This window comes from Lithobates pipiens, unplaced genomic scaffold, assembly GCF_037356315.1.
Source record: "Lithobates pipiens isolate NorthernLeopardFrog02 unplaced genomic scaffold, aLitPip1_a1.2 Scaffold_16, whole genome shotgun sequence".
NCBI classification, from domain to species: Eukaryota; Metazoa; Chordata; class Amphibia; order Anura; family Ranidae; genus Lithobates; species Lithobates pipiens.
This window is the reverse complement of record NW_027507748.1, coordinates 214,363,319-214,379,911: the sequence shown is the minus strand read 5'-3', so window position 1 is coordinate 214,379,911 and position 16,593 is coordinate 214,363,319. Positions and strand designations below refer to the sequence as shown.

Sequence of the window (16,593 nt, the reverse complement as noted above, 5' to 3'; positions counted from 1 at the left end):
AAAATCTCGGCTTATACTCGAGTATATACGGTATTATATTTTATTCTGTTCTGTTCTATTGTTTTTCTAGTCTATTCTTTTATATTATTATTATAACATTTTTGGCCTAGATCAGTATAACATTTTGGGAAATTAGTATTTAAAGCCTAAAGTATAAGGTCCCCTTATCAGAGTCATCACCCCCCCATCCCTCCCCCACCCCCCATCTGATGGGCCCTTGCAAAAAATGAGGTGGGGGCGTTTTGGACAGGTAAACCTCTCCACTTGATTGAGAGCTGAATGCCTAAATAATGTGTGATACTTTGGGAAGCCCCTCCTTACTTACACTATTGGCAGCCCACCGGACAGGTAAGAAGTGTCATAATACCAAAAATAAAACAAAATGGAAGCACATTTTGACATTCTGCTATTACCTATCAAGATAATAATAGGGTAAAAAAAAAAAAATATAGCATTTGAAAGTAATGAGGCATGCCCTTGCACTACATGCTTTGGTGAATTTGTCCATAAATGTGACCATAAAAAAAGGTAGGTATAGTGTGTATTGGGGTTGGTAAAGTCAGCAGGTAGAGTATTGCTATCAGCTGACCTAGCAGTTGGGGGGAGGGGGGTTCCTAAGGAGTTTGGCCCAACCAAAAAAAAAAACTCTGCATGAATTGAAGCACACAGATAACATTTGTAGACATTTTAGGGGGTGTTTAGGGAAAAGCAATACTATGGAGCTGACAAAAGACATTGCTAAGTGACTAGACTATAGTTTTATGGGCCCAGAAGAGCATGGTGGCTAAGTTAGTCAGGCAAATATGCATGAGGACAAAGGGGCAGAGGACCCTGCAGGACCTGAATGATGGCAGAACAGGTCTCTGGAATAATGATCCCCAGAGCCTGGGGGGGGGGGGGGGGGTGCCTGTAGAGAACTTGAGGTCCTGAAGGCTTCTCCCTGTCGCCAAGTAGCGCAACGTGGCGATGAGCCTCTGCTCCGGAGTGATGCTTGCCACATGCAGGTATCCTGCCTGGTGATATAAGGGGACAGCAAAGCCAGCAGACGGTGAAAAACGGGGTCCGTCATCCGGAGATAATTCCTGAAATCATCAGGATTATTCTCCCGGATCTCACGGAGCAAAGGCATGTGCGAGAACTGGTCACGCTGGCGCAACCAATTCTTGGTCCACAAACGCCTCCTCGCCTTGTTCATGGACCGGGCTTGTGTGAAAGCTAAAAGCCCAACACCAAGCCCCTGCACAGCACAAACTCTACGACAAGTACGTACACGAAAAATGGTTTAAAACGGTCGGCTGGTCAGAACGGACAACAGAAAGCACCCATAAACAGCAATGCCTGAAAAAACGACCTGAAAAGCAGAAGCAAGCAGACAATAAGCAATGCAAATCAAAGCATACTATACCAAGATATAGTCCACAATGAGAAACAAATGCTTACTGACTGCACGCACTGATTATCAGATACGCAAAGACAAGCAGAAACTGAAGAGCAGTACCGAACTGAAGCACAAATATGAAAAGCGCGAATCGTCTCTCACCAAACTTCTACTAACATGCGATAAACACGAGATCAGCAGAAGGAGCTCAAAGGGTGCCGGACGTAGTGCTGAACTTCCTTTTTCTAGTGCCGTCGTACGCGGCTTACGTCACCGCATTCTTGGCAAACCAAAACTTCCGGCAACTTAGTCTGACCGTGTGTATGCAACATCACTTCCGGAATAAATCCGTCTGAATTTATCCGACGGATTTGGTTTTTCTGAATCTCCGACCGTGTGTACAAGGGCTAATAGTACTGGAAAAAGCATGGATTCGTCAATGTCCTTCCCAACTCAGTAACCAGGCACTTCTTAGGATGCCACTTGTCGGCCCTCCTCTGAAGAGTCCTCCCCCGGTCACTTCCACGAGCTGTGGTGCCCGTCCAAGTCGAGAGCACACACGGACACCTAAAATTCTCCCTCAGTTACTGCGCCTCGGACCAGCTGGTTCCGAGACTCTGGAACAGACGGATCCCTACCCCAGACCACACGGGTCTATTAGGGGACTCTAACAGGAACATGTTGTGGGATGTCGAACACCCCGTGACCGGGGTCCTGGAACAAGAACAGACCGCGCGGGCCTCACAAACTTCTCTCCCTCACCACATGACCCACACATCTTAAGTACCCCTTTCCAGACTCCCCAGCGGGGCCCAGCACTCCCACTGATTGGACGTTTTGAGTATCAACCTTCTCTGAACCAACCAGGCCTGGTTCTGGCCTGTCATGTGCACTTCACTGCTCACATGACCAGGCAGAACTTCCAACACAGCCCAGCCAGACTAATGCCAAAGCCAACCTATGTAATTAACCCTTAGAACTCCTGCTGTTCTGAGGCAAAAACTAAATTTACATGCGTATGACACTTTGTCCAAAATGTCATCCGCTACATTAATTGTGTAATATTTATTGCATTTTTTTTTCATCAGCCCTCTTGGTGGGCTTTGGTGAGATATCAGGGGTCTAAACAGACTCCTGGCATCTCACCTTTGAGACAGGGAAAGGGAGTGAGGACACAGATTGTCCAGTCCCTTTCTCAACACTGAAGATGAATGGACAGGAGACAGAGGGGGTTATTTACGAAAGGCAAATCCAATTTGCACTGTAAGTGTACTTGGAAGTGCAGTCGCTCTAAATCTAAAGCCTCATACACACTATCAGTTCTTCCTTCAGGATTTACCAAAACCATATTATTATTATTATTATACAGGTTTTATATAGCGCCAACAGTTTGCTCATCGCTTTACAACATGAGGGCAGACATTACATTTACATTACAATTTGGTACAAGAGGAATCAGAGGGCCCTGCTCGTTAGAGCTTACAATCTAAAAAGGAAGGGGCAATTGATACAAAAGGTAATAGCTGTGGGGGATGAGCTGATGGAGGAAGTAAAACAGTGTTAGTTAGAAGCAGGATAGGCTTCCTTGAAGAGAAGGGTTTTCAGGGATTGCCTAAAGATTGATAGATTAGGGAACAGTCGGACAGATTGCGGTAGGGAGTTCCAAAGGATGGGAGAAGCTCTGGAGAAATCCTGGAGGCGAGCATGGGAGGAGGCGACAAGGGAGCAGACCTTTACTTTACTTTACACTACAAGTGCACTTGGAAGTGCAGTCGCTGTAGATCTGAGGGAAACATGCAAGGAAAATAAAAAAACAGCATTTTTGCTTGCACATGATTGGATGATAAAATCAGCAGAGCTTCCCCTCATCTCAGATCCCCCCCCCCCCCCCCCCAGATCTACAGCGAATGCACTTCCAAGTGCACTTGTAGTGCAGAGTGGATTTGCCTTTAGTAAATCAACCCTATTGTGTCCAATTTAGAAAAGGAAGGATCCTAACACATCTCCCAATCAGTCGACGAGAGAGGATGGAATCCGGCTGCAGGGGGGTGGAGGGAGAGGAGAACGGGGGGGGGGGTGTTGGGCACACAGGAAACAACCAGAGATGATCGGTATAGTGAGAGGGACAGCTGTGAGCACCGATCTCCTTCCATGGCTTTTTAGACAACAGCCATGGGAGGGAGAGAAGCGCCTGTTGGCTAAAAAGCTATACAGCAGGGGTGCCAAACCAGAGGCCCGTGGAGCTCTCTAAAGTGGCCCATGACCTCTTACTCTGGGATGGTGGGTTGGCAAGTCTAGATTGTGATTGCCAACTCACCATCCCAGAGCAAGAGTGTTGTGAATGAAGCTGGCGGTAAGGGAAGCAAGTGGTTGCAGAGCAGAGCCGCATAAGCTGACCTTAATGGAAGACTGTTAAAGGTAAGTTTATTACTAAAATCAGTGTGTATATGGGCATATCTGGGTTGCTTTCAAACTGATCCGCAGGTGCAGCGCAGAACACCTGCAGGTTGCCTGCACTGAGACATAGACTTCTGCTATTACATGCGGGTTTGGTGCACTTCAGAAAGTGGACCACACCTGCAGGATAATAGAAGTCTATGGCAAAGTACAGCTAAGCCATAGGTGCACTGCGCTGCACCCTCAGTGTGGGTAAACCACAGTGCGTCAGTGTCAAAGCAACCTTAGACTGCTTTTGACACAATCAGAACCTCCCTTCACCTCTATTGAACCGCAGATGTAAAAAACAGACTTGTGGCCAATTACACCCACCTACCTCCAATCCGATAAAAAAAAAAACAGAAGGGGGAAACCATCCCCTTCCATCTGGCCAGATCTTTTTTGAAGGCCCATATAGTTGAGTGGGCTGTGTCTGTGTCAGCTCTGCATATGCGGAGTGGACTTGGACCTGTCATCCGCATGCTCATTGTGGCCCGTGACTTGTTACCAAGTTGCCTAAGTGGCCCTCGCTCTTCAAAAGGTTGGGCACCCCTGCTATACAGGGAGATCGGTGCTCACAGCTGTCCCTCCCACCGCACCGATCATCCTAAGCCAGTAATGGAAACTTTGGCACCCCAGATGTTTTGGAACTACATTTCCCATGATGTTCAACTATACTGCAGAGTGCATGAGCTTCATGGGAAATGTAGTTCCAAAACATCTGGGGTGCCCAGGTTTGCCATCACTGTCCTAAGCTTTGAACAATCCAGGATCGGCCCTGCGGCCGGGATATCGCAAGGCACTTGCGGGTGTCAGGGAGCCGCAGCCAAAATGCGGGAGTCTTGGGATGTCTGCTAGGGACAACCCAAAATTCAGGATTTTCGTTTCAGTAATAACAGTAAACTTGACAAATAGAGAGGCGAATCTCCACAGCAGGGGCACAGACAGCAATACAAACTGACAGCAGTTCTAATGCCTCTGTCCAAAAAAACTTTTGCATTTTGTTAAGATACGTCTCGTTTAACGACCGCCCAGACCTACGATCAGCTCTCCCCTCCCGAACGACGCGCTGGACATCATTGTAATGTACAGAATTTATTTGTGTTCTGTACTTATGCAAATTAAAACAACGCTATTGAGCTGCAGTTTTGTGTTTAGACTTTTTTAACCCACAATGCAATACAGTAAATATTGATTTAATGACCTGGTCATTGGAATAGAACCTGATTGTTAAAGTGGGGTGCCCCCTAAAAAAAAATTAAAAGTCAGCAGCTACAAATACTCCCAAGGTCCAGCTATGCGGGGCAACGAAGCCCCCCCTCGTTCCCCACTCGCGGCGCCGTCATTCTTACTGTGGGCACCCGGGTGTGGCTTCACAGCCGGGCACCCACTGCGCATGTGGTGTAGGGTGCCGTGATATGCCGCACAGTCACCTGGGACACGTAACACGTCCCAGATGACTGTGCGGCACGAGGGGAAGTGATGTCACCAGCCCGGGCAATGAAGAAGGTAGACTACGAGGGACCCCCTAGCAACAGGCATTTAGAGGCGAGTATAAAAAAGAAAAATACAATTATTATTTTTTTTAAGAATTTTAAACTATTTTTTATTTTTTGGTGGCAACACCACTTTAAAGAGGAAGTAAACCCTGATGAGTTTACTTCCTCTTTTTTTCCCTGCAAAGGTAAAGCATAATGGACTACTATGCATCGCATAGTAGCCCATTATGTGTCACTTACCTGACACAGGAGCCAGCGAAGTCGCCGCTGTCCCCTGTAGTCCGCCGCATCCATCTTGCTTGTGGTGTCTCGCAGCTCCGCCGAATGACAGCGGCGAAGCCGCGATGACGTCACTCCCGCGCATGCGCACGGGAGTGGCGTCTCGCAGCTCCGCCGCTGTCATTCGGCAAAGCCGCGATGACGTCACTCCCGCGCATGCGCACGGGAGTCGACAAATGCGGCAGCTCCATTCTTGGAACTGCTGTGTTTAGTGCGCCTGCGCACCGCTGTCTACGGCGCATGCGCCGTAGACAGCGGTGCCCGTTTTCGGGCAAATATCTCCTAAACCATATAGGTTTAGGAGATATTTCTTGGACCTACAGGTAAGCCTTAATCTAGGCTTACCTGTAGGTCAAAGTGGTTTGTAAGGGTTTACTTCCTCTTTAAGTGAGGAGAGCCTGTATTTTAGGTGTTGCCTACTTGCAGACAATCCTATCACCTCAATTACCACAGATGCAAATATATTCAAATCTTGGCAGCCCAATGCCAGACACAACAAAAGTCAAGCATTTGAAAACTCTCTTTCCTCCATGGACCTCAGTGCATTGACTCAGCCGCCCCATGTTCGGGTACACCGAGTCTCCTCAGGCTTCATATCTGCAGTACTGGCGGGTAACAAGCAAAGAAGGGAAAGACTACAAGTCCCGTGATGCCGTGCGCTCTGTTCAAGCTTGTCTTCCGGTCGGGCGCCTCAGGACAGGTAGGACTTCCGGTGATGTCAGAGGGAGAGACTGAGAGCCTGAGGACACAGAGAAATCGGTGAGAGGGAGGGGGAGGTGAAGTGAGAGCTGAAGACAGAGCGAGAAGGAAGCAGCCCGGTACTGAGCAGCAGGTGAGAGAATTTCATGGAGGTCACTTTACCGACACTTCCCGCCTTCCTCACCTAGCCGGTGCTCCCCATAGACTGGCATGGTGCCAGGGAGCCGGTGATGTATGGAGTGTGCGGGGACAGGACTTCTCCTCACCATGTCCCTCACAGTTCCCTCCACCACTCCAGCCCTGTCTTCTCTGTGTTATGGGAAGAGTTTATCTGGAGTTCCCTGACATTACATACTGATCTATGGGAACACCACAAAGTCACTCCATACTCCAGATGGCCACCTACCGCTCCCTGAGGACCTTCCAGCATTGTGGACATCTTTTCTTTTCAATACTTTATTGTTTTTGTATAAAGAGATACAAAGCGAGTGTACAGGTAGATTGTGGGCATCAGCTAATGGGCCCTTTCGGGATCTGTCCCCGGGGGCATGAGATGGGTTTAGAGCAGACTTTTTCTCATGTGGACATGGAGGAACCCTTTAAGTAACTTTCCTGTCTCAGGGAACCCCTGCTATATAATCACTTTATCTACCACTTATGGTAAATTAGTGTGATGGCCAATAGGACGAATGCTCCTTACATTTGTGGCCTTTAGTAAGAAGTCCCCCTTACAGAAAGCTAAAGTATCTAAAAGGCACAAGTTGCTCAAATGCCCAAAGAAACCAGTGGAGGGACTCTGGTTGAATCTCGATTCACACTGATGCAGGACGGGATTTGCAGCGATTTCCCGCACTGCATCGTAGCCACACTTTGTTTATGCGAACCGCTGCGGGTGTCAATGTTAATGTCAATGTATGGGTTATTTATTTATTTTTATTTGAGAATCGTACTTGCCTTGTTGGATGCAGTATCGTTCCCCTGCCAGGTCTAACGCTGAGAACCCGAGCGATCAAACACTGCCAATTGCTCAGTTCTTAAGGCTCCCATGGCTTGTTGTTCCTCACTGGAGTGCTGGGCTGTGGAGGGGACGGTTGCGGCTGGTTTTGGGCTCTCAGTGGCTCACTGAGAAGCTGTGCCAATCCAGGCATGTGGGCCGGATAACCGACTTCATTGTCGCGATCTTCCCCGAACCTGGACCGGCTCTCTGATGTCAGCCGACAGCGGTCTTCATCAGAACGAACTGAATTCCTTTGATCCCAAACAAGTTTTGATTGTATTTGTATATTCATGATTACAGTTCTATCTTTCTGTGTAGATCTCTCTTGTTTTGCGTTGTATTGGTTCCCGCTGTGCCAAATGGATTCATTTTAGTTTTCCATGGGAGTCTCTTTTTTTTGTACTATTTTATATATTTGTGTGTGTGTGTGTGTGTGTGTGTGTGTGTGTGTGTGTGTGTGTGTGTGTGTGTATATATATATATATATATATATATATATATATATATATATATATATATATATATATATATATATATATATATATATATATAATTTATTTTTGTAAGACTTTCCCTGGTAGCCAATTGAACATTTTTTGAATTTATAAATGTTGCCTCGGCATATCTGTAACAATATGAACACCTTTCCGTACACGTTTTTTATTTATTTATTTGTTCCTTTTATTTTTTTTATTTTTTTACTTTTTACCCTTTCACATCCTATTTGAATGGTTTCATAATAGGTATTTTCGCTATATAAAGGGAAGCCCCGTTTACATACGCATTTAACAGATTGCTTCAATTGTTGTAATCACCTCAGTGTGTGTTCTATTGGCTACACATGATATTGTTAATGATGGCATGTATGATAGTTTAGCCATTTATATTTGTATATGTAGCTGTATTTTTCATTTTTTTTTACCCATGATGACTAAGCAAACAGGGTGTGAAATGCGTTGGCTATATCTGATTTCTTCACCTCCCAGAGCTGTATGGACTGTCTTTTTATTCACCAAAGATATCATCTTGTTCGCACAAACTTTGACTGTACTTCTCACTTAAGTTAATGACATCCCAAAAATGGGTCCCAAAAACCAGTGTGATTGCCTGAATTGGATCACATGGGTGCGAACACCCATGCGATTCAATTCCAGCGCAAAAAAAAAAAGCGCATGCAGTTTTTTTGTGCGGTGTGAATTAAGCCACGTAAAATCACTGGGCTCAAATTGGACTACAAAGAATGGCATGTGATTTGAACACGAATGCAGTGCGATTCTTCTTTGAGTCATATTAGTTTCCCCACACGCTATCGGTGTAAACCAGCACTTAGAGGATGGTTTAGACAGTAGAATATTCTGTATGAGGCTGTGCTTTCTATGATGGTCACACTACAAAACAGGCCAATGTGAGTGAACCCCAAAATCAAAAATGTCAACTATCCTCTGTTTTTACCTGGTGATCTGGCTAGCAACACACCCACTGTATTAGAGTGCCCCACTCTGGATAACTGAACACAGTGGGCACCTATGAACAGCAGCATTGTCAGTTTGTGGGGAGGGGAGTGTTGGATGTACTAGCAGATTTAGATACACTAGCAAATTGAAGCCAAACTCCAGCTAACACTTTATAAGCAGCTACAGCAAACAGTTTTTATTCCTTTTACGATTAAGGGTTTTACATAAATGCTGATCATTGTAAGCACCCCTGCCAGTGTTGAATGGTTTGTACGGCTTCATATACACTGGCCTACATTTACAGCAGGAAAACTCAAAATGTGGCAAAATCAAAGCGCGATTTTGCATTTTCCCATAGCTGGTGGTCATAACATTCCTATTCTGAATGCGATTCTTCCTTATTCAAGAGAGAGAGGTGCTAAAAAGCCTATGTTTACATTGACACACAGGCTTTTATGGAGTTGAGTTTAGGGGCTTTGGCAAAAAAAGGCAAAAGCTCCTAAATTTAAGTTTAGGAGCTGCTAGTGTACACAAAGCCTGCAAGAGAGCCGCTTCTGTTGAAGAACAGACATACTGGCTGGATCACCAGGTGAATATAAGAGAGCCTAAAAAAGAAAACGAATGCAGCCATCATATCTAAGAAAATGTAAAGCTGCAATATCATACATTTTTGGTTTGAAGTTTAAAGTATAGCTAAAATGCACATTCTTGCCTTATAAAATAACCAATTCAGTTTATCTGCTTGCTGTCAAATGACGAGGAACGGTGCGGCTCTCGTTCTGGGTGGACATCATATGATGGCGCTGGGACACGGCGCGACCCTGATCTCAATAAAGAGCTGATCACGTGGCTCTTTAACCATGTGATTGGCTGTGTCCAATCACAGCCGGTCACTTGTAAACATGGAAGTGCCGGTAATCGGCTCTTATTGTCTCACACTGACAGTGTGTGGTGAGGAGAGCTGATCAGCAGCATCTCCTCGCAGGAAACACCCAGACATATGATGCCTTGATTACAGTAAAGCCCTCGAGTGACACCAATCAGGGCTGCCTTTCAGTGTCCATCAGTACAGCTTATTAGTGCCGCCCCATCAGTGAAGGAGAAAAATTACTAATTTACAAAATTTACTGGCAGAAACTAAGTAAAACCATATATATTTTTTTCAAAATTTTAGGTCTTTTTTTTTTATTTTTTTTTTTTTTTTTTTAAGTAAAAAATAAACCCAGCAGTTATAAACCACTTCAGCCCCGGACCATTTTGCTGGTCAAAGACCAAACCACTTTTTGCGATTCGGCACTACGTCGCTTTAACTGGCAATTGCGCGGTCGTGCAACATGGCTAAACAAAATTGACGTCCTTTTTTTCCCACAAATAGATTTTTTGCGCTATAAACAAAAATAGAGCGACAATTTTGAAAAAAACGCATTATTTTTTACTTTTTACTATAATAAATATCCTCCCAAAAAAATTAAATATTCCCTCCCTTTTAGGCTGATACGTATTCTTCTACATATTTTTGGTAAAAAAAAATCGCAATAAGCAATTCATTGGTTTGCGCAAAAGTTAGTGTTTACAAAATATGGGATAGTTTTATGGCATTTTTATTAATATTTTTTTTTTACTAGTAATGGCGGCGATCAGCATTTTTTTTATTTATTTTATTGTGACTGCGACATTATGGCGGACACATCGGACATTTTTGACACATTTTTGGGACCATTGTCATTTATACAGCAATCACTGCTATACAAATGCAGTGATTCCTGTGTAAATGACACTGGCAGTGAAGGGGTCAACCAGTGGGTGGCAGTGTAGGGGTGTGTTACTAACTGTTGGGGCCTGGGCTTTAATTTGGTGAACACTGATCTGATCAGCATCACTAGTTGCTAGGCAGAATGGGGTAATGCTGTTTACAACGGCATTTCATCGTTCAGCCGCCCCGTGAGACGATCGCGGGTATGCCCGCGGCAATCGAGTCCGCGGGACCCGCGACCGGACTCATGGGGGTCCCGACCAGCATGCTGCTGGTCATCTTGAGTAAAGGAAATTGATTCATGTAGCATTTACTTCCTGGAATCCATCTGCCCTTAGCACAAGCATGCAGACAGCGTGTGCTTGGCTGAGAAAACCCCTTCTCCCCTCCTGAAGACTCCTGGGATGTATGGCATAATTTGCCTAGGCATAGAAACCAGAAAGTAACTGAAGAAATAAAAAAATAGGAAAGTAGATATTTACTTTATCTATTTGCTAATGCTACCAGCATGAGGATTAAAAATAATCCATTTTGATTGGGAGATTGAAGTTCCACTTTAAAGTGTTTTTAAAGGCTGAAGTCTTTATTTTTACCTTAATGCATTTTCTGCATTAAGGTAAAAACCTGAGTGCATCCCCCCTCTCCCTCCTCATGGGCTCAGAGGCCGCAGCTAGAGCCAATCGCAGCCAGAGAGCAGGGAGTGGCAGGGCCATGCTTTGTTTCTATGGACACTGAGTCGGATCGGGAGCGAGCATGCACGCGTGCCCCCATAGCAAGTGGCTTACTATGATGGGCAGTCGGTGAGGGGGGAGGCGCCAGTAGCGCTAGTGGGGGACCTGAGATGAACAGTGTCGGTATTGCTCTGTGCAAAACCATTACACAGAGCAGGTAAGTATGACATGTTTGTTAATGAAATAAGGGTTTACAGCCACTTTATAAATAGAATAGATAGATATATACAGTATCTCACAAAAATGAGTACACCCCTCACATTTTTGTAAATGAAGAATTAACACTTTGCTACAATGTAAAGTAGTGAGTGTACAGCTTGTATAACAGTGTAAATTTGCTGTCCCCTCAAAATAACTCAACACACAGCCATTAATGTCTAAATTTCTGGCAACAAAAGTAAACCCCTAAGTGAAAATGTCCAAATTGGGCCCAATTAGCCATTTTCCCTCCCTGTTGTCATGTGACTCGTTAGTGTTACAAAGTCTCAGGTGTGTTAAATTTGGTGTTATCGCTCTCACTCTTACTGGTCACTGGAAGTTCAACATGGCACCTCATGGCAAAGATCTCTAAGAATCTGAAAAAAATTGTTGATCTACATGAAGATTGGCAAGACCCTGAAACTGAGCTGCAGAACAGTGGCCAAGACCATACAGCCGTTTAACAGGACAGGTTCCACTCAGAACAGGCCCCGCCATAGTCGACCAAAGGAGTTGAGTGCACGTGCTCAGCCTCATATACAGAGGTTATCTTTGGGAAATAATGTATGGGTGCTGCCAGCATTGCTGCAGAAGTTGAAGGGGTGGGGTGGGGGGGGGGTCGCCTCTCAATGCTCAGTCCATACACCGCACACTGCATCAAATTGGTCTGCGTGTCATCCCAGAAAGAAGCCTGGATTACTGTAACCGTGTCCTGTGGTCTGAGACCAAGATAAACTTTGGTTCAGATGGTGTCAAGCGTGTGTGGCCGCAACCAGGTGAGGAGTACAAAGACAAGTGTGTCTTTCCTACGGTTAAGCATGGTGGTGGGAGTCTCATGGTTTGGGGCTGCATCAGTGCTACTGGCTACCTAGAAGCTACAGTTCATTGAGAGAACCATGAATTTGACATACTGAAGCAGAGCATAATCTCCTACCTTAGGAGACTGGGCGCGCAGGACAGTATTCTGACATAAAGACCCCAAACACACCTCCAAGACGACCACTGCCCCTTGGTAAAGAAGCTGAGGGTAAAGGTGATGAACTGCCAAGCATGTCTCCAGACCTAAACCCCATTGAGCATCTGTGGGGCATCCTAAAATGGAAGGTGGAGGAGCGCAAGGTCTCTAACATCCACCAGCTCTGTGATGTCATCATGGAGGAGTAGAAGAGGAATCCAGTGGCAACCTGTGAAGCTCTGATGAACTCCATGCCCATGGAGGTTAAGGCAGTGCTGGAAAATAATGGTGGCCACATAAAATATTGACACTTTGGACCAATTCAAAAGTAAACAATGGCTGTGTGTTGAGTTATTTTGAGGGGACAGCAAATTTACACTGTTATACAAGCTGTACACTCACTACTTTACATTGTAGCAAAGTGTTAATTTTTCAGTGTTGTCATGTGAAAACATATAATATTTACAAATATGTGAGGGGTGTACTCACTTTTTTTTTTTTTTTTGAGATGCTGTATATATTTTAATCCAGAGTTTAGTCTCTCTTTAAATGAGATGTATGGTGACCTCATACACTACATTTTAATAACATCAGCATTGTAATAAAAATACATGCTAGTTTAGGCTTACTTGAAAAATATCCTTTTTAACCACTTGCCGACCGCCGCACGACGATATACGTCGGCAGAATGGCACGGGCAGGCATATGGGCGTATATATAAGTCCCTGCCTGCCCGCGGGTGGGGGGCCCGATCGGGCCCCCCCCCCGGTGCCTGCGGCGGTCGGCATTCCTTCGAGAGCGATCCGGGATGAGGGGGCGGCCATTCATTCATGGCCACCCCCTCGCGATCGCTCCCGACGAATAGAAATCCCCCGTGACATCACTTCCTCTCCTGTAATGTAAACACAGGAGAGGAAGTGATGTATTCTCTCCTCCGTGCCGGTATTTTTCGTTCCGACACGGAGGAGAGAGGATCGGTGAGTTGCACCAACACTCTACACACACAGTAGAACATGCCAGGCACACTCACACCCCCCCTTTACCCCCCGATCACCCCCCCCAATTACCCCTGCCCCCCAGTCACAGTGACACCAATGTCATTTTTTTTTTTTTTTTTTTGCATTGGTGTCATTTGTGACTGTAATAACTGTTAGGGCAGTTAGAGTTAGCCCCCTTTAGTTCTAATGTACCCCCCTAACCCCCCCAATAAAGTTTTAACCCCGTGATCACCCCCCGTCGCCAGTGTCACTAAGGCTGGGTTCACATTGCAGCGGTTTATGAGAACGAATGTGATTCGCACCGCACTGCAGTGCAAATCACATCCGACCTCTGTGCGATTCGAGTTCAGCCATTCGCCGCCCCCGCCGCAAATTCGCACGGGACCCTTTTTTTGGCCCGCAGCAGAATCGGATCGCATGGGTGTTCACACCATGCGATCCGAGTTTGCAGATTGCACTGCGATATGCGAACTGATCTGGGGCTGTCAGTAACATTTCACTGACACTCCCAGCAGTTCGCATAGGGCAGTGTGAACTGCCGCCGGGAGGCATGCGATGCGCGAACCCGCCGCGGATTCGCGGCGTTTCCGCATCGCTCCAGTGTGAACCCAGCCTAATAAGCGATCATTTTTCTGATCGCCGTATTAGTGTCACAGGTGACGCTAGTTAGGCAGGTAGGTATTTAGGTTCGCCGCAGCTTTTTATAGCGCCAGGGACCCCCATATACTACCGCATAAAGCCCCCTAATTGCCCCCTAGTTAACCCTTTCACCTGTGATCACCATATAACTGTTACAGGTGACGCTGGTTGGTTAGTTATTTTTTTATAGTTTCAGGGCACCCGCCATTTATTACCTAATAAAGGTTTAACCCCCTGATCACCCGGCGGGTGTCATTTGTGACTAATAACTGTTAGGGCAGTTAGGGTTAGCCCCCTTTAGTTCTAAGGTACCCCCCTAACCCCCCCAATAAAGGTTTAACCCCGTGATCACCCCCCGTCGCCAGTGTCACTAAGGCTGGGTTCACATTGCAGCGGTTTATGAGAACGGATGTGATTCGCACCGCACTGCAGTGCAAATCACATCCGATCTCTGTGCGATTCGAGTTCAGCCATTCGCCGCACCCGCCACACCCGCCGCAAATTCGCACGGGACCCTTTTTTTGGCCCGCAGCAGAATCGGATCGCATGGGTGTTCACACCATGCGATCCGAGTTTGCAGATCGCACTGCGATATGCGAACTGATCTGGGGGTGTCAGTAACATTTCACTGACACTCCCAGCAGTTCGCATAGGGCAGTGTGAACTGCCGCCGGGAGGCATGCGATGCGGGAACCCGCCGCGCATTCGTGGCGTTCCCGCATCGCTCCAGTGTGAACCCAGCCTAATAAGCGATCGTTTTTCTGATCGCTGTATTAGTGTCACAGGTGACGCTAGTTAGGCAGGTAGGTATTTAGGTTCGCCGCAGCTTTTTATAGCGCCAGGGACCCCCATATACTACCGCATAAAGCCCCCTGATTGCCCCCTAGTTAACCCTTTCACCAGTGATCACCATATAACTGTTACAGGTGACGCTGGTTGGTTAGTTATTTTTTTATAGTTTCAGGGCACCCGCCATTTATTACCTAGTCTCACTAGTGTACCCCTAAATTTAGGGGTGTCTACTTTCCAAAATGGGGTCATTTGGGGGGGGTTTGTGCCATCTTGGCATTTTATGGCCTTCAAAACTGTAACGCCCTTAGAAAGCCTGAAGGCGGTGCTTGGTTTTCGGGGCCCCGTACGCGGCTAGGCTCCCAAAAAGTCCCACATATGTGGTATCCCCGTACTCAGGAGAAGCAGCAGAATTTATTTTGGGGTGTCATTTCACATATGCCCATGGCATGCATGAGCAATATATCATTTAGTGACAACTTTGTGAAAAAAAAAAAAAAAGTTTGTAATTTTCCCGCAACTTGTGGCAAAATATAAAATATTCCATGAACTCAACATGCCTCTCAGCAAATAGCTTGGGGTGTCTACTTTCTAAAATGGGGTCATTTGTGGGGGTTTTGTGCCATCTTGGCATTTTATGGCCTTCAAAACTGTAATAGGTAGTGAGGAGTGAAGTCAAATATTTACGCCCTTAGAAAGCCTGAAGGCGGTGCTTGGTTTTCGGGGCCCCGTACGCGGCTAGGCTCCCAAAAAGTCCCACATATGTGGTATCCCCGTACTCAGGAGAAGCAGCAGAATTTATTTTGGGGTGTCATTTCACATACGCCCATAGCATGTGTGAGCAATATATCATTTAGTGACAACTTTGTGTAAAAAAAAATATATATTTTTTTTTTGTCATTATTCAATCGCTTGAGGCAAAAAAATTAAATATTCAATGGGCTCAACATGCCTCTTATCAATTTTCCTTAGGGGGTCTACTTTCCAAAATGGGGTCATTTGGGGGGGGTTTGTACTGCCCTGCCAATTTAGCACCTCAAGAAATGAGATAGGCAGTCGTAAACTAAAAGCTGTGTAAATTCCAGAAAACGTACCTTAGTTTGTAGATGTGACAACTTTTGCGCAAACCAATAAATATACAATTATTGACTTTTTTTTTACCAAAGACATGTGGCTGAATACATTTTGGCCTAAATGTATGACTAAAATTGAGTTTATTGGATTTTTCTAATAACAAAAAGTAGAAAATATCATTTTTTTTCAAAATTTGCGGTCTTTTTACGTTTATATCGCAAAAAATAAAAATCGCAGAGGCAATCAAATACCATCAAAAGAAAGCTCTATTTGTGGGAAGAAAAGGACGCAAATTTTGTTTGGGTACAACATTGCATGACCGCGCAATTACCAGTTAAAGCAGCGCAGTGCCAAAGTGTAAAAAGACCTCTGGTCATTGACCAGCAAAATGGTCCGGTCTGAAAGTGGTTAATGTTGTGATTTCTGCCTGTCTGCTGGTTATCTCTTTCCACAACTTCCAAGATTCCCAGCATACTTTGCAGCTTCCCCTCTGCTTGTTACTTTCCTTATCTAAATCCCATGGTACCTTGCTGCCTGCATGTAGTGATTCCTGCAAACTGCCTCCTGAAACTCCTCTCAGCACCTTTTCTAGTTCAGAATGCAGGTTCTGTGCATATAGAAGAGAATGTGTGGGTATCTTCACAAAGTAAGTTTCCAAATTTCAAGACTGTTCAGAGTAACCACTTCAGCTCCCAAAGGTTTACCCCACTTCAT

The 16,593-nt window shown here is 45.6% G+C and overlaps 1 protein-coding gene across 2 annotated transcripts in view; it reads left to right on the top strand.

Annotated features, from left to right (window-relative positions):
• The first annotated feature begins 6,263 nt into the window (after positions 1-6,263).
• The window catches only part of PHACTR4 (phosphatase and actin regulator 4), a 94,848-nt gene continuing 84,518 nt past the window's right edge, over positions 6,264-16,593 (top strand). For both annotated transcript variants that reach the window (XM_077481006.1, XM_077481005.1), the window contains exon 1: positions 6,264-6,424. The gene's annotated coding sequence lies outside the window, so the exon portion shown is untranslated. The remainder of the gene's footprint in view (positions 6,425-16,593) is intronic.